Consider the following 18,936-nt stretch of genomic DNA (forward strand, 5'->3'; position numbering starts at 1 on the left):
TTGTAGCAGCAGCAGCAGCAGTATAGTATATAAATGTGATAAAATAAATAAATAAATATGTAATATTTATATTAAACATATGAAAATAACAAAATATGAAATATGAGAAAGAAAGAAAGAAAGAAAGAAAGAAAGAAAGAAAGAAAGAAAGAAAGAAAGAAAGAAAGAAAGAAAGAAAGAAAGAAAGAAAGAATTAGTTTGTGAGGAGATACAGTGATGAGGAAGCCACTTAACTGTGCAGCAGAGAAATGACTTGATTATCAAGCCAGAGGTTGGCGGTTCAAATCCCCGCAGGTATGTTTTCCCAATATAGGAAGATGCTGAAAGGCATCATCTCATGCTTCAGAGGAGGCAATGGTCAACCCCTCCTGTATTCTACCCAAGACAACCACAGGGCTCTGTGGTCACCGGGTGTCAAAACCGACTTCACGGCACACTTTGCCTTTACAGTGATGAGGACAAGTTTCCAGAGGATAGAAAGCAGGGGTGTGAGAGCTGGCTGGGTTCAAGCCGGCTTGGCTTGACAGGTCCAGGGTCAAACTTGGCTGGTCTTGTGTGTTCAAATGGGCACAAAACGGGCGGGATGGGTCCACTCAAATCCAGTTCAAATTTGAACCAAGCCTGCATAACTCATTTTGTGTACATCCCTAGTAGAAAGTTTGAAAACAACAGTTTATGGAGAGGAAAGGCATAGACAGGAGATGATTCAGCACTTTAATCAGATTCCCTCCTCCTAGTTCTTACGTGACTGTGTGAGAGTGAGACCTGCATGTAGAGAGACTGATCTGCCACTGCCATGTCTAGTTTGGCTCCCAGTCAGTCCATTGGTCCAGCTAGCCCAGAACTCCCTGCTCTGACTGGCAGTGGCTCTCCAAGATCCCAGAGCATGGGGCTGTAGCTCAGTGCTACAGTATCTGCTTTGCATGCAGAAGGTCCCAAGTTCTGTCCCTGGCAGCATCTCCAGAGAGAGCTGAGAAAGACTCCTGCCTGCAACCTTGAAGAGCCGCTGCCAGTCATTGTATTTAGATGGACCAGTGGTCTCACCTGGTGTAAGGCAGCTTCCTATGTTCCCAGTCCACTAGGCGGTCACCATGCATCTCATCATGTAGCATCTAGGGCAGTGGTTCCCCAACCAGGGTTCCTCCAGATGTTGCTGAACTACAACTCCCACCACCCCCCAGCCACAATAAATTGTAGCTGGGAATGTCCACTGGTCTAGGGAAGGTACTAAAACAAATGACAGGGAATGCCCACTGAAACGCACTGGTTCCCTCCAAATGGCCATGGGAATGCATGGGATTTCCGAATGGCCGTTGGGAACCACTGCATTCCAGAGGGCATTCCCTGTCATTTGTTTTAGGATGCCCTGACAGTAGCTCACCATAGGACTTGCACACTGACGGTCCCAGGTTCAATCCCTGGCAACAGCTTCCTGTTGGAGTTCCAGTACAACGACCTTCTGCACTGACTATACTAATGACCATTAGGGGAATTGGGAGTAGAGGTAGCTAGTGAGGGTCTCCTTACCTGTCCCTGCTTGCCTCTACTCTATGGCCCCTGCCTTGACTCCTCAGGTACTTCCTGTGCTGCATCAGCACCCTTCCTTTCCTCCTAGAGAGAAGATGCAAACATCTCTCCCTCCCTCCCTCCCTCTTCATTACGTGGCTGATAGATAGGATAGGTCTTTCCTATCTCAAAAGTACCTAACCAATAAACCCATTTAGTTTGGATTGCATGACAATCTCCATGTGTATTCTTAAGGTAACTGCAACAGCGAAACTCTGCCCTACTCTGGAGTAACTGGAGTGGGCAGCTTCCTCGTGGTGCTTTGCTAAATAATTAGAAACTCTTAACACTCCCAGCATGGCTGGGAAAGGATCGTGCCTGAATCCTGGGAGAGCCACTGCCGGTGGAGTGAGCCAGAGACCTTCTCCACGCAAAGCCTGTGCTCGTCCGCTGAGCAAAGGGCTTGCTGACTCGCTGGATCAGGATGCGGCTCAGAGGCAGGTGAGGACGCTGAGGTGGACATGAGTCAGTCAAAGGCCGGGGCTGGGTCCAAAGGTAACAGCCGCTTCCTCGAGTGACCCAGAAAGCCAGCTGAGTGCAAGAGAGCAAGAATTCGTCATGTGAGGTCATGGCAGTGATGAAACCAAGCACAGAGCAAGATTAAGGAGGGTGTGGGGCCTGAGCTAATCCATCAGCCAGGCCCACCCATTTTGGCCATCAGCCTGGCTCTGTGGTTGCCAGGAGTCAACTCTGACTTGACGAGGGCGCAACCAAAGATTTGCTACCCCAGGGACAAGGGTAAGGGGGCTTGGTGGGGAGGAAAGCTTCATTCCGTTTTTTACCTTTAAAAAATATTGCTGTGCAGAGGCAGAGGCTCCGTCCACCTCCTAAACCATCACAGGAGGTGAGGTCGGGCACTGGAGGATGGCGGGGAGAGAGCTCTATATTCAAGCCCCCTTGCAAATGACACAGAGTGGGTGATGAAATTGCTGGTCTTGTAGGAGGAGAGCTGGTCTGGTGGTAGCAAGCATGACGTGTCCCCTGAGCTAAGCAGGGTCTGCCCTGGTTGCATATGAATGGGAGACTCGAAGTGTGAGCACTGGAAGAGATTCCCCTCAGGGGATGGAGCTGCTCTGGGAAGAGCATCTAGGTTCCAAGTTCCCTCTCTGGCTTCTTCAAGATAGGGCTGAGAAAGATTCCTGCCTGCAACCTTGGAGAAGCCACTGCCAGTCTGTGAAGACAATACTGAGATAGATGGACCAGTAGTCTGACTCAGTAGAAGGCAACTTTCTATGTTTCTGTGTTCAGTGTTTCTCTTCCATAGGATCCTATGGGGTTTGGGTTGTACCCTTGTACTTGTACCCTTAGCTAAGCAGGAGTGTGAGCATTGTAAGATATTCCCCTCAGAGGATAGAGCCGCTCTGGGAAGAGTATCTAGGTTCCAAGTTCCCTCCCTGGCAGCATCTCCAAGATAGGGCTGAGAGAGATTTCTGCCTGCAACCTTGGAGAAGCTGCTGCCAATCTCCTGTGATAGTTTAGGAGGCGGGTGAAGCCTCTGCTGCTACACAGCATCATTTTTAAAGGTTGGGGGGGGGGGGAGAGAATTAAGTTCCCCTCCAAGATGCTTCTCCCCAAGATTTGGTGCCATAGGCAGTTGGCCTATACTGCCTATGCGGTAACCCACCATTGGGCACAACTTTACTTCACCATCTCAGGGGACAAATGCTCCTAGTGATCCCCCTGAGATGAAGAATGGGTGATGGTATTGCTGCACTGACAGCTTTCTCTGTCTCAGCATCACCCTGCTTCTTTATCCCTACCCCCAAACCCTCAGGGTAAAATTGCACTCATTTCTGCACGGAGCAAAGGGTCAAGGTAACAATGAACAACGTGTTGTCCTCTCTCCATGGAGTGGACTTTGGAGGACAGTCCTGCCCATTTCCATTTCCATTCCTCTAAGAACATTGAAGAAATTTTGAATGAGCTTTTGTGTTTTTAAAAAACTTCTAAAAACTTTCAGAACTCCATTGCAAATGTGGCCACAGCAGGCTCAATGGTCAGGACAATCAAAGCATGAGCACATACTGGTGGAGAGCTGGTCTTGTGGTAGCAATCATGATTTGTCCCCTTTGCTAAGCAGGGTCTATCCTGGTTTTCATTTGGATGGGAGACTACATGTGAGCATTGTAGGATTTGGGGGCCGCTCTGGGAAGAGCATCTGCATGCTTGCATGCAAAAGGTTCCAAGTTCCCTCTGTAGCTTCTCCAAGACAGGACTGAGAGAGACTCCTGCCTGCAATCTTGGGGAAGCCACTGCCAATCTGGGTAGACAATACTGAGCTAGATGGACCAATGATCTGACTCGGTAGAAAGCAGCTTCCTATGTCCCTATGAAAGCTAAAGTCATGCAATGCTATTACCTATTTTCCTTCTCTAGACCTTGTCCAAAATCTCAATGAGCATTCGCCCCCGCCCCTAGATATTCAGTGGGCAAACATGGTCCTCCAGCTGCTATTGAACTACAACTCCCATCATTCCCAGCCACAATGTATTGTAGCTGGTGGAGCTGGGAGTTGTAGTTCAACAACAGCTGGAGGACCGAGTCTGCTTAGCCCAATCCCAGACGGTACCAATCACCCCAGCCAGCTCATGTACTAATACAGGAGATTGGTGATCATCAGAACTCTCAATGGTTTATTTTTATTTTTATTTTTAAGCAGCTCTGAGAGCTCCAATTTTGATCAAAAGGCAGCATTGGGTGTTGTGCATTCTGCTGTCCCACTCTTTTGAACCAGGAGGTGGTGCTCTTAGATCCAGCTTTCTTGTGTAGGGTTAGGCAGTGGCCGTAGCCAGGGTGCTTTCCAGATTAGGCCCTGCAATGGGGTCACATCGTATCGCAGAAGTTGGTTGCCACACTTCCTGTGTTGTGATACCACCGTCCCTACGTGGACAGCAGGGTGCCATTCACATTTCCAATGCCTTGTTTCAAATTTAATCACTATGCTATAGTGCTATGGAGTTGCATATCCAGTGTTAAAAAGTTGCTGTTTTTTCGGGTTGTTAGTTTCCGTGAGCCTGCTCCCCCTGCTGTTTACATTTTGAATGCGACTTGCCTGAACGGAGGCATTTTGCTGCTGTTGAGCAGCTAGCCTGGAAAGCGCCCAGGAGTGCCTTTGGGTTGCCAGCTGCAGCCTTTCTTGGAAAAAGAAGATCCAACCACAATTGTTAGATATGATTGAATTGTGTAGTGACTCTGTAGATAGGTTTCACTCTAATGGGGTATGTTGAATCTGCCAAACTGTTGTATCTGCTATCTTTACTTGGTATGTTTGTTGCTCCAGGAAAATGCTTTGTTAAGAGCTCTGTGTCTGCCTGGAGTTGTGAATACTACACAATGAGGTGATTCACACAATCAAAAACTGTGTCCTACCCAGGCTTAGGAGCTGTGTGTGCTCCCAATTTTCGGTTGTGTGGAAGCAGGGGAAGAGGAAAACTTGGGTAGCTATTCCTCCAACCTTGATTCCACACAATCACTTCTATCCAGGTTTTCCCTGCTACTTTGCTTCCACACAACCGAAAACTGGGAGCACACACAGAGCTCCCAAAACGGGGTAGAACACAGTTTTTGATTGTGTAAATGACCTCAAGATCTTGCAACCATGAGGCAGGTCTCACGATCAGTGAGACCCACTTTGTCCAGTGTAGCAGGGAGAGCAGGCTAAGCCCGCTCTCCCCACAGATGAGCAGGGCGGCAGCCCTGGGCAGCCGGATCGGCCGCCCACATGACTGCCAGCTCTGTGATGGAGCCGGGGGGACACGACTGGGATGATTGGGGGCCGTGCGGCCGCTGGAAGCTCCAGTATGCCCTGTGCGGGCATGCAGGGCATACTGGAGAGACCCCCGAGCCGGGAGGCTGCTTTTGAGCCTCCCGGTTGGGGGTCTCCTCATGAGTAGCCATGGTGCGGAGCTGCACCCTGGCTACTCATGATTTTAAAAACCGGGTTTGCGGAGCGCTGGCTACTTAAGCCGGCTAACCGGCTAACCGCTTGTAAGCCACCAGGCTCGCCTGCGAGCTCGGTGGTTTACACGAGCAGCAAAAATCGGGCTAGGCTCTCCTCGCCCGATTTTTACTGCTCGTGGAAATAGCCCCCATCTTGTTTTATAGCTGCTCCCCTCATAAATACAAAGTCACCGTATGTTTGTTTAACTAAGCCTTTATTCCAGAAACAACTCCATTTTCGCTTCTCCTTCCTTCCCCTTTTCTTTCTCACCTCTTTTCTTTTTCACTCTCTACAGCATCTCCACTGGGACAAACGTCTGATCAACAAAAACACAATGGACTGCTAGATAGAATGTAACAAGCTTCTTCTGCCCTGGTCACAATCCTGCTAGACAACTGCAATGTATTCTACATGAGGTTACCTGCAACGGCTGCAATCAGATTGGTGTCCTGCATTTTTAAATTAAGATGCCAAAATATCCATGGCTGTATTAGCACACAATGAAATGCGCTCATTACAGTTGATATGAGTTCTGATATAAAAGCACTGCATTTTTCAATTAAGATGCCAAAATATCCATGGCTGTATTAGCACACAATGAAATGCGCTCATTACAGTTGATATGAGTTCTGATCAAACTGGTTTTATGCCACATAGGCACGTGAGGGAGTCGGTCAGAAGAGTACTTAAGGAAGTATGCCGTTGTAATTCCTTTAGCCCTATTCACTGGATGTAAGCAAACCTCTTCATACATTAGAATAAATTACTCAAATAAACAGTCTCATTGCAATTGATGGGACAGGTTTACTTGTGGGGCAGGTTTACAGAGAAAGTCTCCTTCCTGCAACCTTGGAGAAGCCACTGCCAGTCTGTGTGGACAGTACTGAGCTAGATGGACCAATGTTCTGATAGGCAGCTTCCTACCTTCCTAATTTCAATGGGAGTATCCAGTGCTAATTTTCTGGAGCCTGTCAGTCAGGCTGAGGGGAGGGATTTTCATTCATTCATTCATTCATTCATCTATCTCTATGTAAACCGCTTTGGAAACTTCAGTTGCAAAACAGTATATAAGTATCCGTTGTATTGTATTGTATTGAATAAGCTGAGCTCCAGCTCATAGCCAGCCAGTCAGGAGCAGAGGAGAAGGGTCTTCACCCTCCTCCTTCCCCTTCTGCAGCAGACACATCGCTGAGGATGTGTTGGGTTCAAGCCGACGATCCTCAGATGGGGATCAATAGTGCAGTTGCACCATAGGGGGGCAGGAGGGCTGTGAGTACCCCACCTTCAAGTGCCACTGGGATTCTAGTACCCTCGTTGGGAAGGAACCCCTGCTAGGGATGTGCACGGAACCGGGCAGGGGTGGTTCGAAGGCAGGGGGTGCACCTTTAAGGGTGGAGGAGGGTGCACTTACCCCTCCCTCCGCTTTCCCCCCCACCAGCGGTCCATTTTTTAAAAAGTGCATCGGGGTGGCAGCATACCTCTCCACTGCCCCATTGCCCCCTTTACCGGAAGTAACCAGAATGATCCAACATGCCTGTGCATGCCAGGCATGAGCGCGTGCACATGCATGCCCGATGCACGCCCGTGCCCAACGCATGCAGGTGCATCGGATACTTCCGGTTACTTCTGGTAAAGGGGGCAACCGGGTGGCAGGAAGGTACGCTGCCAGCCCGATGGACTTTTTAAAAATGGAATGCCGGTGGGGGGAAAGTGGAGGGAGGGGTAAGTGCACCCTCCCTTGCCCTTGAAGATGCACCCCCCCCCGCCAGCGAACCGGCGAACCACTCGCAGTTCGAACCGGTTCGGAGGCTCGTAAAGGGCCTCCGAACCAGTTCCGTGCACATCCCTAACCCTTGCTCTGTTCTGACCTTCAGATGAGTGAAGGTGAGACTGAAGGCAAAATCAGACCACGGTGATCCCACTCCTTTCCTGCTCATGGAAACAATGTGTGGAAGGGATTAATCAGTTCAGTTCAGTTTCATTTATTATAATCACTGATCAGATCTACACATTTCAATCCAAACCCAAATAAAAAGAAGAACCTTAGGAGTAAATATTGGTACATAGACTGTGTAAACACCATTACATAAAAATAAAACAAAACAGAATGAAATGAAACAAACTAAAAAACCTAAATTAACCATTTCTAGCACACCATGTGCAGAACTTAATCCCAGCCATACACAAAATGGACACCTGATACGAGACATCATCGGTGTGTTTATCAGAGTGAAGTATATAAAACTCAACAGAATTGTTTGGGTATCAAGAAACAAGAGGAGTAAAATATCAAAAATGTAAATTGCAGTAAAAAGAACAACAGGGGGGGAGAAATGCTACACGTTTACAATGCTGCCTTGAGGTACGTTTCACGAGCAGTTTCTCAGAAAGCACAGTTTTACTGCCAGCGCATAACACAAGTCAGAACTTGCCTGGGAGACTTCAGAGAGGAGCATTGACCAATCAGCAATGCAGGAAATGTAGTTGATGCTTAATCCAACCTGGGACTTTTACACACAGCAGGCTTTACCACGGGTTTACGGGGAGACTTTACTGCGAACTCGAAGTTTTCCAAAAAACCTGCCGCAAATAGTGGGGTTTATAAAACCCTGGATATAAATTGGGCTACACTCTAATGTGCAGTGAAAAACCTGAATTGTGTGTGAACTGCTCCCTGATAACTCACAGGGACTTCGGGGTAAATCTAGCCGATATATGAATGCATCCCCTCTATTCCAGAGGAGATGCAAGTTAGAGGGCTTCAAAAGCCCCGTGTGAAAAGCTTCCTGGTGACTCAAAGCCCAATCATGGCCCTGTCTAGTTTCAGGGGAGGAACATGAATAGAGGCCTTGGATGATTCATAAAAAGGTCATACAATGAAAATGCTAGAAGGGATCCAGTGAGAATCAGCCAGGCCTGGCTCTCTCCTGAGACAGAGTAAGTCCATTTGGGGCAGCAGCAGTAGTGGCCTTTCCTAACAAGCCAGGGGGCACCAAAGGAGACAGCTCGGGTCGTTCTTCTCTCTCTCCTCCCCCACCCGGGATCTGTGCTACTGCAGGCTGGTCAACCACGCATCTCTACCTGATGAATGGCCAGCCTGCAGGCAGCTGCCTCCTTTGGTGCCCCCTCTGGGCGCTTTCCAGATTAGCCCCGGCAACAGGGTCACAACGTACCTGCGAAGTGTACTTCCACACTTCCTGTGTTGCGACACCGCAGTCCCTACGCTGTCAGTAGGGTGCCGCTCACATTTCTGATGCCTTATTCTGGATTTTATCACTGTAATTTAATGCAATAACGTTGTATGTCCTTTGCAAAAAAAAAGTAGCTGTAATTTTTCCATTTTAAGAGGGTCACAATTCTGTTTCGGCATTGTAAGTGGTGTGGTGAGGATGGTTACATCTGCGTGGATGGTGATTTATCAATATAAATCTCCTTTCCGTTTTAGAAATTTATTTCTTTTCTTTTTTTCGATGGGGTTGTGAAGAACTTTACACCTTGATTTTTTTCTTCAAGCGGTCTGCAAAAGAAAGCCAACGTTCTGGCAAGGCTGGAAATGTGCTCCCTACAGCAGCAGAAACGTGGAGACCGCTGGGGGCTGCCCTCCTCCTGCTTGGCCGTCCCATTGTTCCTGAAGGCAGCAGCCACAATAAGAAGGTTTGTGCACAGAAGTCCCCCCCCACACACACTGTGAGCTTGCAAGCAAGTTCTGTGGCACAGCCTTCCCCGCCCCCCCTCCCCGAGTGCATTTGCATCCCTTTTTCTCGCCCGTTTTTGCGCACAGTTCTAATAAAGCTAATAACAATAATAATGCTGGGGGGGGGGGCCTCTTGCTTTACATGTGCCACAGCCAGAGAGAGAGAGAGAGAGGAAACGACGCATCCTTGGGGGCGAAGTTGAACCATGTGTGTGCTTGAACGTGTGAGTGTGTGCACGTGCGTCTCTCTTTCAGAAAGCAAAAAGGAGATGCAAACTCCTCAACAGCGGATTGCAACTCTGCAGCTGCCAGTGCAGTTTCTTTTGGGGTGGGTGGGTTGCAGCACACAGTATGAACGGTTCCACCGGGGGGGGGGGGGGCATTGTTCCATGGACTATGCAACAAACAGCTTACACCCTTTCTTTACATTTCCAATGCGATCGTGCCAAGCCGAAGCATTTCACACCACCCCAACCACTGTAGAGCGTGTAATCTGGAAAGCACCCTGGTTCATTCGGACAAGCCACTACTGGACAGCAGAGAGTGACTGGCCCAAACTCACCCTGTGCCATGGACCAGGACCTATTGCCACACCAGGTTGGGCCAGGGAGGGAGAGCTCTGAGGACAAGGTTCCTGGTTTCCAGGAGATACCTGCACAACCTGGGCGCTTTCCAGGTTAGCCGCTCAACAGTGGCACAATGCTTCCCTTCAGGCAAATCCCATTCAAAAGGTAAATAGCAAAGCACCCAGCAGGGGGAGCAGTCTCATGCAAACGAACAACCCAAAAAACCAGCAACTTTTTTACGCTGGATATATAACATCACAGCACTAAATCGCATCGATTCAATTCTAAACAAGGCATTGGAAATGTGAACGGCACCCTGCTGTCAGCGTAGGGACTGCGGTGTCGCAACACAGGAAGTGGGGAAGCACACTTCATAGATACGCCGTGTCCCCATTGCAGGGTATAATCTGGAAAGCGCCCTGGCCCCAAAGCTACCCTCGAGGAACCTTCTGTATCCCCAGCCATATCTGGACCTATTGCTGAGAGTTCTGAGGATGAGGAAACTGAAGCGTCACCTTGCTCTGAGGACACCTCATTGCCCCTTTACTACAGTTCGGAGGAGGACGTTGACCCTCCTCCAGAGACTGATCCGTAGGAGTCTGCGATTAAGAAATAGGGCTCGGCCCTTTAACTAGCCATTGGGGCTATTCTCACAATCGGCAAGAATCAGGCTAGGAAAGCCTAGCCCAATTTTTCCCGATCGTAAGAACCACCGGCCTCGGCTGCGAGCCTGGTGGTTCTCCAGCGGGTAACCCGCTTTGGTGGCCCTCCTCTTAGCCCGGGTTAGCGGAGTGAGTGCTCTGCAAACCTGGGCTATCTGGCCGTGAGTAGCCGCAGCGCTGCTCCACGCTGTGGCTACTCACGAGGAGACCCCCAGAGGGGAGGCGAAAAGCCTCCTCCCGGCTCCGGGGTTCTCACCAGCATGCCCTGTGCGCTCACGCAGGGCATGCTGGAGCTTGCAGGGAGCGATCAGTCCCTGCTCCCCCCAGCCCCCACCAGCTCCATCACGGAGCCGGCAATTGTGTGGGTGGCCGATCCGGCCGCCCAGGGCTGCTGCCCCGATCGTCTGTGGGGAGAGTGGGCTTAGCCCGCTCTCCCCGCAGTATAATCTAAAACGGGTCTCACTGATCATGAGACCCGCCTCATTGTCTCCGGGATTGTGGGTGGAGTCTAGGCTTATACCCAGCAGCAGGGCTATATAAGAGCTCAGTTTGCAGTATGAGTTGCTGAAGCAACCTGGTTGTACTTTGCTTGTCTTGACTCCAGGAGATTTATCAGACTTTACCGTGACTTAACTTTGGGAGGATGTGAGTGTGCATTCACATGTTGGCCAGATTACCCCTAAGTCCATGAAATATTTCAGAGAACACTTCACACATGATTCGGGTTTCCCCCTCAATATTGGAACCTAGCCAGATTTTTTAATCTGGGGTTAAAAAATAATAATTTCTTTTTGCGTTGGAGTATCGGTTATGCCCTGAACTCACAGTAAAGCCTCGTGGTAAAGCCACGGAAAAGCCTGCTGTCTGAAAAGCCTCCTGGTTCCTGATCCTCAGCTCCCCTGACTATGCCCTCTGCTTGCTCCTAAGAAGTGCTGTGTATTGACGACAGGCCTTTGACCTCCTGCTCTGTTGACTGTGCTATACGTCTCCTCCTGAACTACAGGACCTGTGGTTCTTCTGAACTACAGAACCTCGCCCTGTGCAGAACACGATCCATGTCTGAAGATCAACCTAGACAAGATGATGTACATTTTCCACAACAGAGCAAGTAGCAGCCGTTTCCATTGGGAAGATGGCATGGAGGGGTCAGTCAAGCTTCTTTTCCAGTGTTGGTGATCTGAATTCCTCTACAGCTGATTTCTTTAAATATGTAGAGACACCAGCCCTATTCAGTCATTATAAAAATGGTTAGAGATTGTAACTGGGGGGCGGGGGCAGAAGTGGGGTGTTCTGGATCAATCTGAGTGAGTAGCTTTATTACGATCATAGATCAGACATAAATACAACATATTATACAGCACTCAGATAAGAAATCTGCCATACAATACACCAACAAAGTAAACGTTTTATGGTAAGCTCTAAAGGGTAGAAATTAAATGTTGGCAGATCGTAACAGCGTCTGCACAGAATTTAGCAACCTTTTGTGTGATAGAAGATTTCTTGTCTGGAAGGAGAAGTGTGACGTAAAATTCATCCGTTCGGTGACTAATAAAAAGGCAGTAATAAGACTACGTCGACTGACATTATAAAAGGAACAAATAGCAGCACGTGGTGGACAGATTTAATTTCACCCGAACCACAAGGACAGATCTGACTGGCCTGGGGAGTTTTCAGAAATTTCCCATTTAAAACTGCCAATGGTAAGGCATCATCTCTTGCTCTGAAGAACTCTCTCTGGTGGCTGGGTAGAGAGAGTAACAACAAATCACTGGCTGGTTCCTGGCTGTGATTGCCAAGACGCCCTCTTGTGGTCTGCAGGATGATACCCAGGTCATTTTGATGCTCAGTGTCCAAGATCCTCTGTTTGAGAATCTTCTTGGCCTGATTCTATCCTAATAGTGACAGATATTTCTTTAGAATTCTTTAGAATTTAGATGCCAAGTGATGAGAGTTTTGCTAGCAGTGCTTGTATCCAGGAAGACTGAAACCTGGCGGCCAGTACAAGGGGAATCAGCCCCCAAGGGGAAAGTTGATCTTGAGACAGTAGTTGAAAATTGAAACTCATGCTTGGGATTCCACCCTTTGAAAACCCATTTCTACCTTACTGCAGCATTAGAAATACATCTGGGAGCCCAGAATACAGCCCTTATAAACTTAGATTGGACAATCTGCAGTGTTCTGTAGTTGGAATAGTGGCCCAGTTGTTCACCCTACAGACATTGAGCCAGTGGTTTGGCAATGAACAGCTTTAGTGCGGCAGAAATAACTTCTCCTTTGGAGCAGAAAAATATCAGAATGGCTGATGTACCTGTTGGGCAGTGTAATCCACATGGGCCTTCCATGACCCTGTGGCATGAAAAACCACACCCAAATATTTAAAACTGTTAACCTGTTCAATCCGATGGCCCTTGATTGACCAATTAAAATTCTTAGGCTTCTTGGCAAGGACCATCACCTTAGATTTCTGAAAATTAATAACCAGGTGGTTATCCTTACAGTAATTGGCCAGGAGCTTAAGAGCCCTCCTAAGATCTACTGGGGTTTGAGAGATAATAGCATCAGCATCCGCTTACAGCAAAATTGGGATTTTTACCCCCGCGATGTCTGGCAGATGTAACCCTGGATCTGAGAGATTTTTGGCTAAGGTGTTTATATGCAGGTTAAACAGAGAGGGTGTCAACCTGCACCCTTGTTTGACTCCTTTGCTGGAAGTTATTGGGTGTGAAAGTGAGCCTCGGGTTTACCTCTCACCCTGACGTTGGTGTTCTCATAAAGCTTTTGAATGAGAAGAAGTAATTGCCTGTCAATGTTCATATCCCTGAGTTTTCGCCACAACCTTGGCCTCGAAATTGTATCTAGCGCTGATTTGAAATCTACAAAGGCTACATACAAAGAGCACTTGGGCTTACTGCTATACTGGATGGCTTTAAGAGGGGTTTGGATAACTTCATGGAAGAGAGGTCTATCAACGGCTACTAGCTGGATGGCTATACTATAGGCCACCTCCAGCCTCAGAGGCAGGATGCCTCTGAATACCAGTTGCAGTGGAGTAACAGCAGGAGGGAGGGCATGTCCTCAACTGCTGCCTGTAGGCTTCCAGCGGCATCTGATGGGCCACTGTGTGAATCAGGATGCTGGACTAGATGGGCCTTGGTCCTGATCCTGCAGGGCTGTTCTTATGTTCTCAATAAGATGGCGTAGCACTAAGGAATGATCCATAGTTGAGCGCCCCATTCTAAAACCAGCCTGTTCATCCCCCAAGATGTCTTCTTGGTGGCACCACTGTGGCAAACCCGCCTAAGTAGCCACCCTTTAAAACAAGGTTAAGGGAGCGAGTGTTCCCTTAACCCTGTTTTTTAAATCGTCTGGCAGCTGCTGATGCTTCCAGCTGCAGATGCCAGACTGCGGGGAGCCCGGAGAGGCCTCATCCCCTAAGAAGCTGCTGTCTACTGAGTCAGACTATTGCCCGCCCCAGCTCAATATTGTCTACACTGCTTGGCAGCATCTCTCCAGGGTTTCATGTTGGGGTCTTTCCCAACCCTGCCTGGAGATGCTGCCAGGGATTGAACCAGGACCTCCTGCATGCTAAGCAGATGCTCTACCACTAAGCTACAGCAGCACCATTTCCAAGGAAGTTGCCTTCTACCAAATCAGGCCATTGGCCCATCTAGCTCAACACTGGCCGGCAGCAGTTCTCCAGGGTTTCAGGCAGAAGTCTTTCCCAGCGTTACCTGAAGATGCCGTGGGTTGAACCTGGGACCTTCTGCATGTAAATCCAATGCTCTACCGCTGAGCTACAGCAATTGCCCCAACAATCTGCTCCCTGAGATGACTACGTCACCTTGCTTCATGGTAGGACCGCCCCGTCCAAGCCACTAAGCCACACAGACTCTCCAATATTTTCAGCAGCGTGGTGAGTGACCCTTTGGATTTCTATACACTCCTGGCTTGATTCTTTAAAAGGGATTCATGGTCCCAAGTTCCAATTGCAGGATTCAGGCTGGTTCATCTTGATGTACCCCCCGTGCTCGCTTACATACATACATACATACTGGCAAGAACTAAGAGGACGCCCAGCAGCAAGGTGGATGGACTCGATTACGCAGAGGCATAGCAAGGTTGGAGTGGGCCCAGAGACAAGATTTTTAAATGCCCCCCACTCACTGAAGCTCAGCTCATGAAGTAAAGAAATCTTAAATGAAGCTGAACAGTGGTAACAAAAAGCATCTCTCTCTCTCTCTCTCTCTCTCCCTCTCTCCTATGTGCCACTATAGAACATCATCCTAAATTATATTTTAAAAGGTTTTGTAAATTGTGGATGATGCACCCCGCCCCCCTGCTGCTGGCACAAAACAGCTACAATACAGGAGAAGGAGGAGAGCTGGTTTTGTGGTAGCAAGCACAAATTGTTCCCTCTGATAAGCAGGGTCCACCCTGGTTTGCATTTGGAAGGAAGAGTACATGTAGTCTCTCCCAGACTACATGTGATCGGGCTGGGAAAGACTCCTGCCTGCAACCTTGGAGAAGCTGCTGCCAGTCTGTGTAGGCAATACTGACCTAGAGGGACCAAGGGTCTGACTCGGTAGAAGGCAGCTTCCTCTGTTCCTATCTCCCAGCCTTATGTTGTCTAGATGAGAGCATTGCGACAGTTTTAACCCCACCACAAAGTCTTAGCAAAGACACACAGCAAAGCCACCACAGGAGAAGAGGCTGGCCTTATTTCTTAGCAGACCTAGTTTATGCACGAGGCAGAGAGAAGCAGATGTGCGGGCGACTTCCTTGCCCTGGCTTGCAAAGAGTCTTCAGTTCTTGCAGCCAGAAGGAAACTGCAAGTCGAGAGGATGAGACAGAGCCGAGGCTGCCCACAGTAGCAGGGGATGTGGCAAGGAGGGTTTCCAGCAAGCCTGTTCCAGGAGAAGATGGGACATTTCTGCTGAGGAGTGGCTGAACTTTGGCCAGTCACAGGGTGATGGTAGACTGACTTTGGACTAGACTGGTAGACTGACTTTGGTAGACTGACTTTGGCCAGTCACAGGGTGATGGTAGCCCTAGCAGAGCCAATAAGGATGAGAAACCCGTTCCCCAGTGCCCAGTTCCTCAAGGAGGGCAGAAACCCCTGCAGCAGAAAGGAGAGCAGCTAGAAAGCAACCGGAGTCTGGCATTCCATCCAAAAAGGAGGAGAGAGGCTTGATGATTTGCTATTCAAAAGCTTTTCCAGCTTCCCTGGGGGAAAAAGGTATCTTCATCATGAAAGCCCCATATTGATCTACCTTTATTTGCACACATTATTTATGCTGAAATTTTGCCTTGCCAGGTGGAAAGGCGTTCATACAGATTCATCGTGTTGCTCTTGCCTGCCTCTTTTCTTCCTTCCCTCCTTCCCTCTGCTGTTTTTCTCTGCTAAAAATCGAGATTGCATGCTCCCTGGGACAGGGACCTGTCATTTGGCTCTGTGTAAATCCATCAATGGTACTTTATCAGTTGTTTGATTGTTCAGAGAGCGCTTCAGCTGTGTACTTCACACCATGATTGCAAAGTAATGCATGAAGCAGTGTTTAACATGTTGTTGGGAGTGTGTGTGTGTGTGTGTGTGTGAGAGAGAGAGAGAGAGAGAGAGAGAGAGAGAGAGGTGGTGCAACTGTGGGGAGTCCAGCCAGATTTAATTATGGAACAGAGAGGTGATAAAGCAGGTCAAGCCTTTCTGGAAGTCCTGTTGGAGACGGAACCATAGCTTAGCACAGAGAACATAGCTACCTTTTGAGGGGAAGGAGGTGTGAAGGATCCAGAGGTTTGAGAGAGAGCATCTGCTTTGTATGCAGACAGTCCAAAGTTCCATCCCTGGCAGCATCTCCAGGTAGGGCTGGGAGAGACTCTTGCCTGCAACCTCAAAGAGCCACCGCCAGTCAGTGTTGACAGTACTGAGCTAGATGGACCAAGGGTCTGACTCAGGATAAAGCAGCTTTCTATGTTCCATGGTCTGCCCCTAGGTGCATGGGGCATTCTGCCCCAAAGCATGCCTTTTATACTACTACTACTACTACTAGCAGTAGTAGTAGTAGTAGTAATAGTAATAATGTGCTCCAGGACAGAGCTTTTACAATTAAAACAGTTTCTTGGCTCACATTAAATCCTTTACCCTGTGTAGGACACTCTCTTCTGCATCCCCTATGCCCCTTCCTCTCACAAAACCAAAAACCAGACGCGCACTCTTGCAATGTCCTTCTGCGTGGCGCTTTCCAAACTAGCTGCTCATCAGCAGCAAAACGCCTCCGTTCAGGCAAGTTGCATTTGGAATGTAAACAGCAGGGGGAGCAGTCTCGCGGAAACAAACCACCCAAAAAAGCAGCAACCGTTTGACACCATATATACAATGTCCTAGCTCTATATCGCAGCAATTAAATTAGCAACAAGGCATTGGAAATGTGAACGGCACCCTACTGTCCACGGAGGGATAGCAAGAGTGGCTATCTGGCTGGCTGGCTAGTTGTCTGGCTAGTTGTCTGGCAGCTGGATTTTTAATTTTAAGCCTCCTAGCCGCAGTGGAAGAGAAAGTACTTAGGGGTCCAACAAATACTGCAAAAGAGAGGAATATTAAATGCAATTTGCTTGTATTTCAAGACCGAATGCAACTTCTGGCTTGTGTTGGGTTTGTCTCCTCAAAAGACAGCTCTGCATACCGTGCATCACAATGGTCTCCTCAGTGTGGATAGCAGTGGTCAGGTTCGTTGCTGGCCCTGTTCCTAGTCTACACAGTCTAAGCAATCGGGTTGGGTTTTGTTGTTGTTGTTTTGCTCTTCTGCTTTGGTTTTTCCTGCTGTTACATAAGAACACAGGAAGCCGTCTTTGACTGAGTCAGACCTTTGGTCCACCTAGTTTACTATTGTCTACACTGACTGGCAGCAGCTCTCCAAGGTTTCAGGCAGGAGTCTCCCCCAGCTCTACCCCGAGATGCTGCCAAGGATTAAACCTAGGATCTTCAGCATGCCAAGCGGATGTCCTGCCACTGAGCTAAATCCCCATCCTCCTAGGATTTCTTACAGCTGACAGTGCTCACATCAGGGGTGTAGGTATGATGGATGGTTCAAAGGACCCAGCCCCCCCCAGCTCCTGAAGGCCCCCCAGCTCCACCCCTCCCTCTTTTCTTCATTCTTCCCCTCATTCCAAGGCACCGTCAGAGAGAGGGCCAACCACGGGCCCACCTCCTTAGCTACGCCCCAGGCTCACATGTCGTCACCCATCCAAATGCAAACCAAGATGGACCCTGCTTAGCAAAGGGGATGACTCACGCCCTGTGACGTGAAATGTGTCCCGGGTTCCAAACAGTTGACCTTCAAACAAACTTTAGGAAGACAATACAGCCTGTCGGTGAGTTAGGGACTTCCTGTAGTTACTTGTCTTAACAGAATAGTCAACAGAGAGTCGACATGTAATTCCCCCTTCCGCCAGTTCCCTTTCTCTAGGCCAACTTCTGCCTTCCCACCACCCTGAAAGAAGCGAAGGCTCAACAATAAATCAGGAGCAGCTCGTCCTAATGAGTCAGGGGGACACCCAAGGAGGCGGCTCAGGTTTCTCCTCTCTCTCCCACCCTGCCTGCTGCCTGTAGGCTGGACATCCATCAGGTAGAGTGATGTGGTTAGGAAATGCTTGGAAATGCTGGAACACAACGTGGACACCAGCAGCAGCCGTCAGGAGGGGTGCCGTGCTGGGGTTGGATAGGGCCAGTTGCTCTGTCCAGGAGAGACGCCGGACCCATCCGTTGGGGCCAGCATCTTTAAGAAACTGCGAGGCACGCCTGCTCAGAGGAGATCATCGCAAGCCCGTGACGTTTAGGCTTGCAACGATCTCTAAACTGCACGGGCGCGTCTGGCAGTTTCTTAAAGATGCTGGCCCCAACAGATGGGTCCAGCATCTCTCTTGGCTGCCGCCGGAGGAGGGGGGAGGGAGGACTGCTCCACTCCCCCCCCCAGCCACAAGTATTTTTTTAAGCGGAGCTTTGGAGGGGCGGCCCCCCCAATGAGATTGGGGGGCCTCATACAGGGCGGGGGGAGGGGTGTCTCATGGCTGGGTGGTCCAGGCACCTGAATTACTTTGGTGCACCCCTGGGAGGGGCTGCTGAGCTCTTGGAGGCATAAAAAGGAGGGAGGTGCACCAGAGGGCTGGCAGACCGCCTCTAGGCGGCCACCAAAGCTGGCCACCAAAGGGGGCCAGCTTTTGGTGCCGGGCCTTCTGGGTGGGACTGAGGTCTGGGAGAAGGTTATATTAGGGTGAGGCTGGAGGTCTGGGCTAGAGTCTGCAGGAGGCTTTACACACAGGGCTTCTACCCCGAATCTCCTTCAGTAGAGAGTGAGGTCATTCACACAATCGAAAACTGTGTTCTACCTGGGTTTGGGAACTATGTGTACTTCCAGTTTTTGATTGTGTGGAAGCAAGGTTAGAGGAAAACCTGGGTAGCTTTTTCTCCTACCTTGCTTCCACACAATCACTTCTACCCAGGTTTTCCTCTAACCT

At 49.2% G+C, this 18,936-nt stretch overlaps 1 protein-coding gene and 1 non-coding gene across 2 annotated transcripts in view; both read right to left on the reverse strand.

Annotated features, from left to right (window-relative positions):
* Positions 1–18,936, reverse strand: part of LOC128332774 (uncharacterized) — a 66,617-nt gene that overhangs the window by 17,681 nt on the left and 30,000 nt on the right. The window lies entirely within an intron of this gene.
* Positions 13,977–14,047, reverse strand: TRNAA-AGC (transfer RNA alanine (anticodon AGC)). The gene has a single exon. It is a non-coding gene; the product is annotated as a tRNA-Ala (tRNA).

The sequence above is a fragment of the Hemicordylus capensis genome, chromosome 7, assembly GCF_027244095.1.
Source record: "Hemicordylus capensis ecotype Gifberg chromosome 7, rHemCap1.1.pri, whole genome shotgun sequence".
In the NCBI taxonomy this organism is placed as follows: domain Eukaryota; kingdom Metazoa; phylum Chordata; class Lepidosauria; order Squamata; family Cordylidae; genus Hemicordylus; species Hemicordylus capensis.